At 37.1% G+C, this 12,415-nt stretch overlaps 1 protein-coding gene across 1 annotated transcript in view; it reads left to right on the forward strand.

Moving 5' to 3' along the window:
- The first annotated feature begins 5,438 nt into the window (after positions 1 to 5,438).
- The window catches only part of LOC134223967 (lysine-specific demethylase 4A-like), a 48,702-nt gene continuing 41,725 nt past the window's right edge, over positions 5,439 to 12,415 (forward strand). The window contains 1 exon segment of the mRNA XM_062703185.1: positions 5,439 to 5,609. The gene's annotated coding sequence lies outside the window, so the exon portion shown is untranslated.

Consider the following 12,415-nt stretch of genomic DNA (forward strand, 5'->3'; position numbering starts at 1 on the left):
ATCTTTCGAAATCTTCACCCGCGACGTAATCTTCAAACATGCCGAAATTCATCGATTTTGACTCTACAATCGTACTCCTGGATGCTTATTCCTCCTTAGCCTTGGCTATCCTTACTTCAAACGAATAACGTGCGCACTCGTGTCGGACACGATCGTTCTTTTACGCTGCTATTACTTTCGCCGCTGCTCATTGAATAGCATTACTATCTACTGGTTATCGGCGTTTAGATATTTGTGAACTAGGCTACAGGCCATCTGCGAGTTGTGGTGCCTGGCTAGGATGTGGTGGGGTTTGACAGTGGACTCTGTTAAACTTCTATAGAAAGCTGCATGTATCCGCAAGCAGGCTCCGCCAAAGCGACCGTGTGCCGCTCAAAAGGCATAAAGCCTAAATCTTGTTTGTTAGGTGGGACGATAAACAATGTCAAGGAGACTAGCGGCTTGGTGAGAGGTCATCGACGCCTCCCGTAACACTTCTACTGGAATGCAACAACACTACAGTGATGAGCAGCGGAGGATTCTCATTCTCAGAAGTGAGCTTCCAATTTTCCGGAATTATTTGTGGATTTTCCGAAAACTTGGTGTTACTGAATGTGAACGTACAAAGCGACTAGTGCTGTGGTTCAAGGCGAAGATTTTCGGTATTCTTGGCATGCCCGGACCGAAGCGACTCTAGTGCTTGCATAACGAGATGGAATGGAATGTTCTGCCAACCAAAATGTCGGATGATGAGTAGCGAAAATTCCACTAGCAGAATCCAGCGCTGAGTGGAGTACGTCGCTAAATGGTCGCCTTAGTGTGACCATCTACCATTGGAGTTAAGGAGCGGTTTCGATGCAAGTGGTGGTCTCAAAACGAGAGGCACCGCTTGGGATGACATCGAAACTCTGAGGAGCAATATAGGCACAATATATCTAATGAAAACTGGTAGTGGACGCGGAGGATGGATGGAGTCACTCTAGTGGTCAAACTGAGGATCTCACCCTGCTTGATGAAGCGGCCGGTAGCTTGAATGAGCTTGTTACCAATGCAGGAGAGGAGTTAGGAGAATTAGAGTTAGTCAGTAGATTCCGTCCAGTGCATCTTTATTTTCAGAAGTTTCCCGGCAACCTAACGCTGAGGGTGTCTTAGTTGAAGGAAAAAAACAGCTAATGCGAAGATTAGTTAGTTAAAAACGGGCAATGCAACAGAGAAGCAGACGTCACACTCTGCACATGTTCCATCGTTCATCTTTTTAACGGTGGATTTAATTTTTTGTAGGTGGTCGAACGGCCACCGATGGCGCTTCCATCGGTTTTGCTTGTGTTTGACGCCACCTGGCCACCTGGTTGCCGCTTGTTCATCTACAGTTCATTTAGCATTGGGTGGTAATGTTTCCGTGACTATGATTTTGATTGGATTTTGTTCTAAGCGAGACGTCTGTTTCTCTGTGTTTTTATCATAACCGCGCGTAGACGTAGGACTTGTATAAACGTAACGTACCTATTTACATTTAACTTCCAACTTTTGAATCCATGGAGTTTTATTATAGGTATTGATATTGAAAACGACAACTTCCATGCTGTGTAGAATTATAAGCAATTTGTTTATTCAAAACTTCTGGAAATAAAATTCATAAGTAAATACATGATAAGAATTGCTTTATTTCTAACTATTAGGCCCTTATTTACTCGAGCCAATGTAGGGCATTTAAAGATTTGTTATTGATGATAGTATTTGAAGTTTAAAAATTCTATTTATAAAATTTTCAGACTTGGGCAAAATGTGTTATTTTAGGGGAACTGCTCCGTTTTCCAAAGAAAGAAATACAGCACCAATTTCGTTGCCTCTTTTTGCTAACATGCGTGCTTACTGCTGAAAAAATCACAACAATAAGAAACAAGTCAAGGAGCAGTAACCATACTAAAATAGAGGAGGTACTGCTAATACGTCAACGAAAAATTATTTAATGTTTTAATTCCAAACTACGAGTCTACGTCAAGTTTAATTATATAATTTCAATTTCTTAGAAAATGAAAATAAAGAATAAGATAAAGTTTATTTAAATATTTTTCTGGAAATTATTTTTTGCGGACTTTTTCAATCAACTATTTTTTTTTGCTGGGGACTCAGAACTGTTTTAGTATAACCATGTTTTAATGTACGTGTCGTTTAGTACCAAGCACAACTAAACATATGGTCAGTCATATGACACACTCGTACCCATCCCGGCATCATGTGGATTATGAAACCAATCACTTTTCGATGATGTGCAGACCAAATCTCTCCAATTTGATTCTTCTTCATCTACCACCGCTGCCCTCGTTGCCTCAACCATCGTCGGCTTCTAGCCGTGAACTCCGAGCGATGCGATGGGCGATTGCATCCATCGCAACCGACACCACTGCATCCGACCATCATCAAGCACAGAATGACAAAAAAATGCGCCCACTTCATTCATGCGTATTCGGAGACTCACCGGCAGTTCTACCGATGGCGATTGCATGCTGTGTAGGTTAGCACAGCGAACGAACGAACGAAACGAAAAATGCGCGAGCAAAAAGCACGTCAGTACGCGTTGCTGTCACCAATTATAATGACTCGCACACGGCAGGCACTGCTTCTTTTATACACAAAGAAAATCTTGTGATAGACCCGAAAGCCCGTGATATACCGCATTCTGATGCCCGTGTTAGGAATGCACGGGATTGGTTACATATGAAATTTTTGCTGGCTTTGACAAGAGTTGAAATTTTAAATAGTTTATCGTTAATAATCTTATGTTTCAATGAAATAGGCAAAATGCTGGAGAGTGTCCGAGACGATTAATATATAAATTTTGAAAATCCATCGAAAGCTAAAGGTGCTAGTAAAGTTCAAAATCTTCCCTTCCAGCGTAACGCTTTCGATTTCCAAAAATCTAAATGATACTCAGTATAGTAAAGAAAGTACGTTAAAACAAACCGTCGTCGGGTGCAATTCGGGGCAAGCCTTCGTTCCGAATATTGTTCAATGTTTAGTGTTAAGTTAATTAGTCATAAATGTAGAGTCTAAATAAAAGTAGTGTCGTTGAAATCAATACTTAATGAACCGTTGAATGTTAAATAAAGTATAATGTATTGAATTGGAAAACTACTAGTGTTTGTGTGCAATTTTGGATGACTGAAACCCAATGACGGATTAGTGTCTTGGGACAAAAGTTCGCTGATGCTGTTGTTTGCGGAAAACATAGTTCTCACTCGGGAAGCATCTCGACGGTTAGAGTTTCACTTTTTGAAGTATTTGCATTGAATCTCTGGTCCGTTCTTGCGCCTCCATCAACGAAGCCGACATGATAACTTATTCACTACGGATCAGACGAGGATTCAAGATGATCATGGGTATCACTTTGTAGACGGTATGGTCGCTCGCATGTTCTCACACTTCAACTGGTAACCTTCCTTGTAGATGTGATGCGTTGAGTTTCCCATATTCTGATGTGTTCTGGCTATCAGTATGTGCAGAAAGATGTCCAGGTTTTCCGGGCCAAATGTCTGAAATGCATGCAACGTCGAGATGTGGTGTTATATCTTAAACATTTTTTTTGAAAGACATTTGGCATAAAAAGATCGATCTTGAAAAAAGTTCCCAGAAATTTTCAAAATCCCAAAAACACAATTTATCTTTGAAAAAATGTTTTTGCCTTTCTCGTACAACTCAGGCTATCATTTCACTCCGCAAACGAACTTTTTATAGAACCCTCTGAGACCCATAGTATTATATATCAATCGACTCAGCTCGACGAGCTGAGAACATGCCTGTCTGTCCGTGTGTATGTATGTGTGCGTATGTGTGTGCACAAAAGCTAAACATTAGCCAATTTTTCGTATAGTAATCCTTAGCCGATTTTCTCGCAACAAGTTTTATTCGACACCATTGAATTTTATCATCTTCTTCTTCTTCTTCTTCTTATTGGCATTACATCCCCACACTGGGACAGAGCCGCCTCGCAGCTTAGTGTTCATTAAGCACTTCCACAGTTATTAACTGCGAGGTTTCTTAGCCAGGTTACCATTTTTGCATTCGTATATCATGAGGCTAACACGATGATAATTTTATGCCCAGGGAAGTCGAGACAATTTCCAATCCGAAAATTGCCTAGACCGGCACCGGGAATCGAACCCAGCCACCCTCAGCATGGTCTTGCTTTGCAGCCGCGCGTCTTATCACTATTGAATTTTATAACGATCGGTCATTGCGTTTAAAAGTTATGAAGAAAATGGTACATCGGATCACATAATCCCCATATAAGGTTGGTGTCTTAACTAAATGCGAGAAAGGCACCACCAACGCTAGGTTGATTAATCTGGTTTTTCGAGATAACACCAGATCTCGACGTTTTATGCAATTCTAAGTCATTTGGCATCAAAAATAAAAATTCGATTCCGAACCTCCTTGAGAAATTTTTGTGTTTCCAAAAAAATCAAAGCGATCAATTTGAAGTTGATTTTATGATCGATTTGTATCAAAAATCAAAATCTGCCAGAAGCCGTCTGCGTTATTACTCAGCAGTGATTTTCCCAATGTTGTCTTCCAAAACTGTTCTTGTGGAAGGACGTACCTAATTGTACATCGGAAAAGAGTTGCACTCAGTTGTTCATGTAGATTTACAATAAAAGCCTTGAATTCCCTGAGAGACCGAGAGAACATAGAGTTTATGGATGTGAGCACAGTATCTACTCATACAAACGAACATCACATACAGCAGTTCAAGAGATTGGTATCTGTACAATGTGTTTAGTATAAGTATATCTAACAATTCAGCAAATAATAGTTTATATTTTTCTTGTAGGTATAAGAGATGCTTACAATAATTACAGTTAATATTTTTGGGCAAATAAAATATTTTGGAGTAAATATAATTGCACAAAGTTTTTTGACTCCAATTATTGTAAAGAAGAATGTGATGACGAATGTACTAGTACAGTATTATTTAAAATTCAAATCATTATCTAGCCATATGGTATTCGTACGTCGTATGCGGTGATATTTTATTCATAATTTTATAATAATCCATTATTTAGGGCTTGTAATGTTTATAAACAAAAACAAAATACAGCCACATGCGGTATATTATCTAATTGGATTGGGAAAACGAGAAACAGTGTGTTCAGTACAGCCCAGTTGGAAATATAATTTCCAACATGCTTTCAAACTCATCGCATTCAAGCCATACATATTGTCTAGATAAGTTCTCTGTGTTGACGTTTCCAGGTCCATGCTCAGGTGCTGTCGCCGCAGTCAACGATGCTGAATGCAACGCCGCAGTTCGATGTTTTCTACAGCTCTGTTCCACCGCAGCATTTCGGCCGAGTGCCGTCTTACTCACACACCAGCGAGAGAGTGGACAGCCGTATCGCCGAACTCGAACATCAGCTCAGATCGGAGGAAAAATCTCTCGCGTACGGTTGTAGGTACGGAGACCTTTCGTTTTTTCGTCATGTTGTGCTGAGCGAAAGTTTCTGTGCAGTGAAACGTTTAGGAAAACTATTTGTGAATGTTAGAATAAGCATCGTATCGTGTTAAAATATGTCACAAATCATGGATTAAAGTGTGGAGTTTGAGACTTGCATGTTAAAAAATTGAAGAAGGTGCGTCTTTATCGAATAAATCATTTTTCTAAACCAACCTATGCTTGGGTTCATCGAATAGTGAGTTTCGTGTAGGAGCTCCTCCATTTTGTGCGTGTGTTGTTCCTCTAGCAGCGACCAGTGTCTACCAGCTTGGGTATATTTCTGTAATATTTCCTTTGGAAATCAGTAGCATTGTATGATTTTTAAACATTATTGTGAAATTTGAATATCGATCGATTGTATTTTTTTTATCGAAATGAGTGTAAATCAGAGATGAACGGCATTTGATGTTGCGGGTGGAGGGCCCAATTTTGGGAGTGGACAATGGCGAGGAAGAAGACAGTGAAAAGTGCCTTTAGAGCGACTTTCAGCCTGCGATTTGGTCACGTAGGCCACCATTAGCTTTGACTGACATATAGTGCTTTTGTGCAGCAGGGCGAACGAAAAATGTAACTTCGATTAGTGCTGATGGTGCTCATTTTATTTGTGATTTTTTTCTAGCTGTGGTAATTAGAATTGAAGTTTTTCCAATAAAATAAGTTGTTTTTTGGCTTCAAATAAATCGATAATGATGAATTCCGTTGAAATAATTTGGCATTTCAATATTAGATTGAATTTTTGATATTTAAAATTGTGTAATTAAAAATAAAGCTATTTAGGTATTTCGATAATCGAACTAGTTTGTGCAACGAAACATGTAAATATTATAAATGTCTATCAGACAATTCAAATGAAGTATCCAGTCAGATTTATCATGTTCCATCATGCATAATTCGGGATGATAATACCTGGCGAAAATGGCGTTTACATAAATTGATCGATTTATGCTACATACGGGAGCTATGAGATGATGAGTACTACCATAGATTTATTTTTCATGATTGGCAAAATTATATCATTTACTAAACGATAAGGTTTTTATTCTATACCTCACTGTCGAATTGCATTGCAAAGTATTTCGTCATTGGTCGCATTATAGTATTTTCCACTATTGAGCAGTGTGAGAAGGAGTGCCGAAATTGACACCTTAAGTGTATCATGTACCGCAATGTGTGATCTGGTTTGAACGGCACTCCCGGTTATGGACTTGGATTGAAAATGTTAATAAAATATTGTCTACGCATTGAATACTTTTACAATTTTTTGGAAGAACAAACCATCTGTTATGCCAATTTTAGATTTGTTATTGCTAATTATATTCTATGTATCATAGAACGGTATATCATGGTATCATTTAAATGATCAGAAGGGTATGAACAAGACACGACCGTATGTAAGATATTGGACAAAGTGCCCTTCCGTATGTCTAATACTGGGAGGTTAGCCAATTAACTCTGATTTAAAATTTCCCTTCCAAACGCTGCTGCTTTTGACGGCAATGTTTATGATGTTCAATAAATAATTGCCTACATTGTGGCTTCAGAACCGAAAATTTCCACTGGTCTTGATAGTTTCAAATGAATCTGAAAATTGCTGGATAGCTTCCGATTTAGTCTACACGAAAACCTTGAAAATGCAGCGTAGAGTGCAAGCGTTTTTAACGTTCAAAATCTTGCATGATTTAGTGATGCTTTGAAGAATTATAAATTTTAATTTGACAGTATATGAAAAAGTCTCTAGAAAGCACGAATCGAATACAAATATAGGTACTAGAGTGGGGCGTCATAATCATTTTTTCAAATCAATGGTTTTTCGAAGCCATTCTGGGTCCTGAACAACTGCAAAATTTGGGACCGATTGGTTGCTTCCTCGCTTTCCGCATCGCGTTTGAAGTTTGTATGGAAATTAGTATGGGAGAACGTATATTTTTGCATTTCTACTACTAGAGTTTCAGTTCATCGTAAACCAAGTGGCACATTGCGTTAAAGTATAACCCAAAGGATGCCGAAAAACTTTGCTGAAGAAGGCACGTTGCTGGAACGTCCACGAAAAAAGTTATAACGCTTCGAAGATTGAGTGTTCAAACCATATGCAAAAAATCGTTTATTCTGCCAGCACTGCCGAACTACGTAGACCAATAATTGAACTGAGTGTTATTTCAAAATAATTGATCTTATAGGGCTTTAGAGCTAATATGAGCTATTCGGAATCATTTCACAAAGAAAAAAATCCGACAAGAAGGAAGATGGGTTTTGCCTTTTGATATCTATAGGTCGTCCGGTAGTGCTGGCAGAAACATTGATTTTTTGCATATGGTTTGAACAATCAATTTCTAAACGTAATAACATTTTTTGTAGACCTTCCAGCTACGTACTTTCTTCGGCAAAATCTTTCGGCATCTTCCAGACTATATGCTAACGTATTGAGTTACGTGATTTATGATAAAATGAAGCTGCTAATAGCAACAATGTTAAAAAGTACGTTTTCCCATACTAATCTCCATGTAAATTTGAAACGCGATGCGGCATGCGAGGTCGCATCCAATCGAGCCCATATTTTGCACAATTGATTGGGGTCCCAAAACGATTCAGAAAAACCTTGATCTCACTTGATCGGACGAAGTTTGCGTTTTTCCATACAACTGCGCCCCACTCTAATAGGTATACAAGGGCTTCTATTTTTTATGTGCTCAACTGTATTGCATTGAAAACAACGAAAAATTTGATAAAATTACGAACAAAATAAACACCTCCTGAATCTAAATCCCTCCACTGTGGACGCGTTTCGAATCATAGGATCATAATTCCTACAACTATTTGCTAATTAAGTATTTAACTGATTGATAGGACTGATTGATAGGACTACTGCTTTAAAAAGTTAAATACGCACCTTGAGAAGCAATCCCTTTGATTTTTATGCTGCTGATGTGCAATTTAAATACAGTCACTTTTGCTACAATTATGTCCAACACACGAACAAATGGCACCTGAAACTTCGCTTTTGCTGGCAGGTGATTTGTTTTTTAACCCTTTATAAGGCAGACGAATCTAAACAAAAAAATTAACAAAAACAACAATAGGACACAATGTTGACATGGTATTATTGTACATTAAACAGTTAAAAAACATTGAAAAATAGGTGGCAATATAGTTGCCACTGACCGTCAAACGGGACAACATTGGTGGCAATATAGTTGCCACTGCCCGGCAAGCGAGAAAACAGGCAACAACAAAAATAAATTAAACATTTTTAAAAATTGGGTTTTACGTAAAACCAGTCAAATCAAAGCACGTAACATTTTTTGGTGAAGAGTCCTAGTCGAAAACGCATTACACCCAATATTTTTTTTACACGGTTGGTATTCTTTAATTTCCCGGTTAACCTGATTTTTCACAGCTTTTTAAATACCACCTGAATTTGCTTTGATTTTTTGTGAATTTTTTCATGGGGTTAACTCATAGTTTCATCAAAGCTGAAGGTCGTAATCAACTAAAACCCACCCGTGTAAAAAAAAGAACCGGGTGTATAAGTTAAAATTTTTTTTTTTGCGCTTTCGTTCCCTTGGGAAATTTCGTCACAAATCCAAAACCCAAATATACAGAAAGGCAAAGTTTTTTTCACGCTAATCACGTAATAATCTAACACAGGAGATTCAAAATAATTAATACCAAGGGGAAAAAATATATCTTTGTCGTTTTTTTAACGAATTATAACTGTAAATCCTTCTTTCACTCGAAATTTACGATCTGTGCGTAAAAAAACTGTTCTCAAATTGACATTTAATTTTTTTTATGGCTCAAATTCATCTGGGGTGTTAAAGGTACCTTACACCCAGGTATGGGAAAAATAGAATCGAAATTCGCTCAACAACATTCATCTGCAGATATAACTCACTCTTATATTCATTACATTTTTCTCGCTATGCTAAGCTGATTCGAATTCATCTCACTCTAACAAATGGTTCATTCCTGAGTTGAACGGTAAACAAATAGCTTATGTTTCTTTCATTCTCTCTCAGAATGCAAAGAGTGAATGAACTTTTACATCTCTCCCGATGATTCCTTTTGTGATTCAATCCTCACGATTGCAAATTTGTTTTCATTCCTCGTAAAGATGAAAGAATAAATTGTTGTTGATGTTTGTTTGGGCGCAGGTGCCACCGCTAGCAGCGTGAAGATGACATGGTGGAAAAACGACATTGGACAACAATTGTTACTATTTATGCTTAGCAAGGCAGTTTGTTACTAAGTATGTGGATTACAATGTGGATTAGCACAATTTCATTTTGAAATGTTTAAACATTTATGAAAGTTGGGCGTTTCAAAAGCCATTTGGAAAGCTTATACAGAAATGAGGAGTTTTTTTTCGGGCAGCACCTTCTGTCCCCATCACCGTAGGTACTCTTTTACGCAGTCGCATCTTAACCAAGAGACATAATTGTATATATATCACTTGGAATTTATGTAGGTGCCTACTGCAAACCAAGTAAGTATGTATTTCAGCAAGGAATGCAGTCGCCGGGGAACGTTGTAAGCGGGAATAGCGGTGGTTCTTGAAATATTTTTTTTCTGTTAGATACGTTTCCAGTAGGGTCACAAGTAAGTAGGCAGTTGTCATAGCTGGACTACTATACATAATTTTTGTATTTTAAAGCAATTGTTCATTTTCTTATAATTTATATGACAATCACTGAACGTCAAAATGAATTATCATTTGTTTTTGCTACTCGGGTCCCGGGGATGGATTTCGGACCGTGAATATTATAGACCGTTATTCTATAGATATATCATTGTATCGTTATAAGCTTTTTAAATACATTGTTTCTTCAATCTTAATTACAGTGGAGGTCAAAACCATTATAATGCAAATAATATTATTTGTGAATTTATCTGCTTGTAGTTCTCCTTCCTTTTTGCCTTTCTCGCATACTAAGTATAGGACCACTCCAAACCGAGCCCTTGGAAATGTGTGAGAAAGCCACTATTAATAAAAGACTATTAATAAAAGAAAAGAGACTATTAATAAAAGACACAATAGCAGCAAAATAAAATTTCCATAAAAAATAAGAAATTTTCCATAAAACCACCTCTTCCCCTATCTCTAAGAGTTAAAAAACGATTAATTTCTCAGCCTATTTCCGCACAGCTCTCGAAAGAATTACCCAATTCTAACAAAAAATTTCAAAAGGTGAAATTTGAACAGGAAATTTTAGAATTTTCGAAATTTTAGAATTCCCAACAGGAATTTCCAGAAGAACTAATATAGGAATAACTAGAAGAATCTTGCCTTGCGAGCAAAGGCGTAGGATTGCCAACCCGGAGATGGCGAGTCGGTCTTGAGTGTTTTCGAGTTGGGAGCTTTCTCGACACTCTGGGCATAGTAAATATATCCATTGTACCAGCCACACAAGATATGTACATACTCATGCAATGGCGGGCATAGAAAAGCTTTCAAATAATAACTGAGGAAATGCTAATGAATAAGTTGAAAAAAGTTGAAAAAAAGAAGAAGAAGCTATTTCCAAACAATTTTCCTATGGGAAGGATTTTCGGAAGATTTTACCTACGAATTTCCGAAAGATATGACATAACATAATGGTTTTAACTGCTTTGACAAATTTGAAGTAGACGGCAATTTGATGAATCTTGCTGATTCGAAAATATCTAATCGAACGGGTAATGTCATATATGCTAGATTTGCCATACGAATGAAATTGAAAATAATATTGTCTGCAATCGAACGGTTTCGACCTGTTAGACAAACTTTTGAAAATGTACAATTTTCTAAATTTTCAAAATATCATACCAAACGGTTTCCCATATATACTAGCACCGCCAAGCAGATGAAATCCAAAATAAAAATGAGTACAACATTGAATCGATTTGTGAATGACAACTTTCTTATAAACCAATCAGGTGTTCCAAAAGGTAGTTCATATTTCAAAAATGTTCGGAAATTCTAACCTTCATGTATCTATTTGTAACTATTTGAATATTTAATAGTTAATTGGGTGAAGATTAAGGGGTGGCGCAAAGGCAACTTATGTTCATATAGAATCATAGGCGTAACTAGAGTCTCGGTCATGGGGGGGGGGCATGGCCCCCGCTGGCAGGATGTATTTTTCTAAGGCGATTTAAAGCACTGCTTGCAATGGTTTGCTATAGAAATTGTTAGACTAAGTTGCTCATTCGTTCTGGAACTAATATTACAAAATTCGGGAGTAAAACAACTGATTTCCAAGATGCTGTGATTGCTTCAAAACGCTGTGTCTGTGTCAGCTTGTTTTCTCTATATTACTAAATGTAGATAGGTGTGTGAGATTGAAGAGTATTTCTTCAAATTTCTTCTTAAAATTTTCAAGCATTTCCATGAATAGAACAGAAATGTTAGTATCTTTAAACAAATATGCTTTTGAGCTTAATGCATATGGTTTTGGAATTCAGCCTGAAAATTTTTGAAACTCTTTAAATGTAAAATAAAATCCATCAAAATCGTCATAATCAATATAAGTATCCTCGCATTTCCAAAATGTTTGGGTATTCTTAAAATAACAATTGAAAATATTTTGAGATACTTAAGTTACGATAAACAAAAATAAGGAATCCCTACGTGTTTTTATGAGTCAACAACAAAAAATCGGCTAAAATTCCGCTTCAAAATGTTTTAAAATAAAATTTCCTATATTTTGAAAATTATGGTTTTCTGAAAAGGTGTGAAATTTCTCTGCAAGCAACCAAATCGATCTGAATTGCGCTGCAAGAGAAATGTTTTCTGATACGAACTGGTTTCATAATCCAAAATAGTTTTTTTTTTACCCAAAAAATATAACTTTCTAATTAAACACCAGACAGGCACAAAAAAGTTCTCTGATGATCCTTATAAAAATGGAACAAGATTTCAATGCAAATTCCGTTGTGAGTGCGAATGTTGGCTAAGTTTTGTCC

The sequence above is a fragment of the Armigeres subalbatus genome, chromosome 3 (genome assembly GCF_024139115.2).
Source record: "Armigeres subalbatus isolate Guangzhou_Male chromosome 3, GZ_Asu_2, whole genome shotgun sequence".
NCBI lineage: Eukaryota > Metazoa > Arthropoda > Insecta > Diptera > Culicidae > Armigeres > Armigeres subalbatus.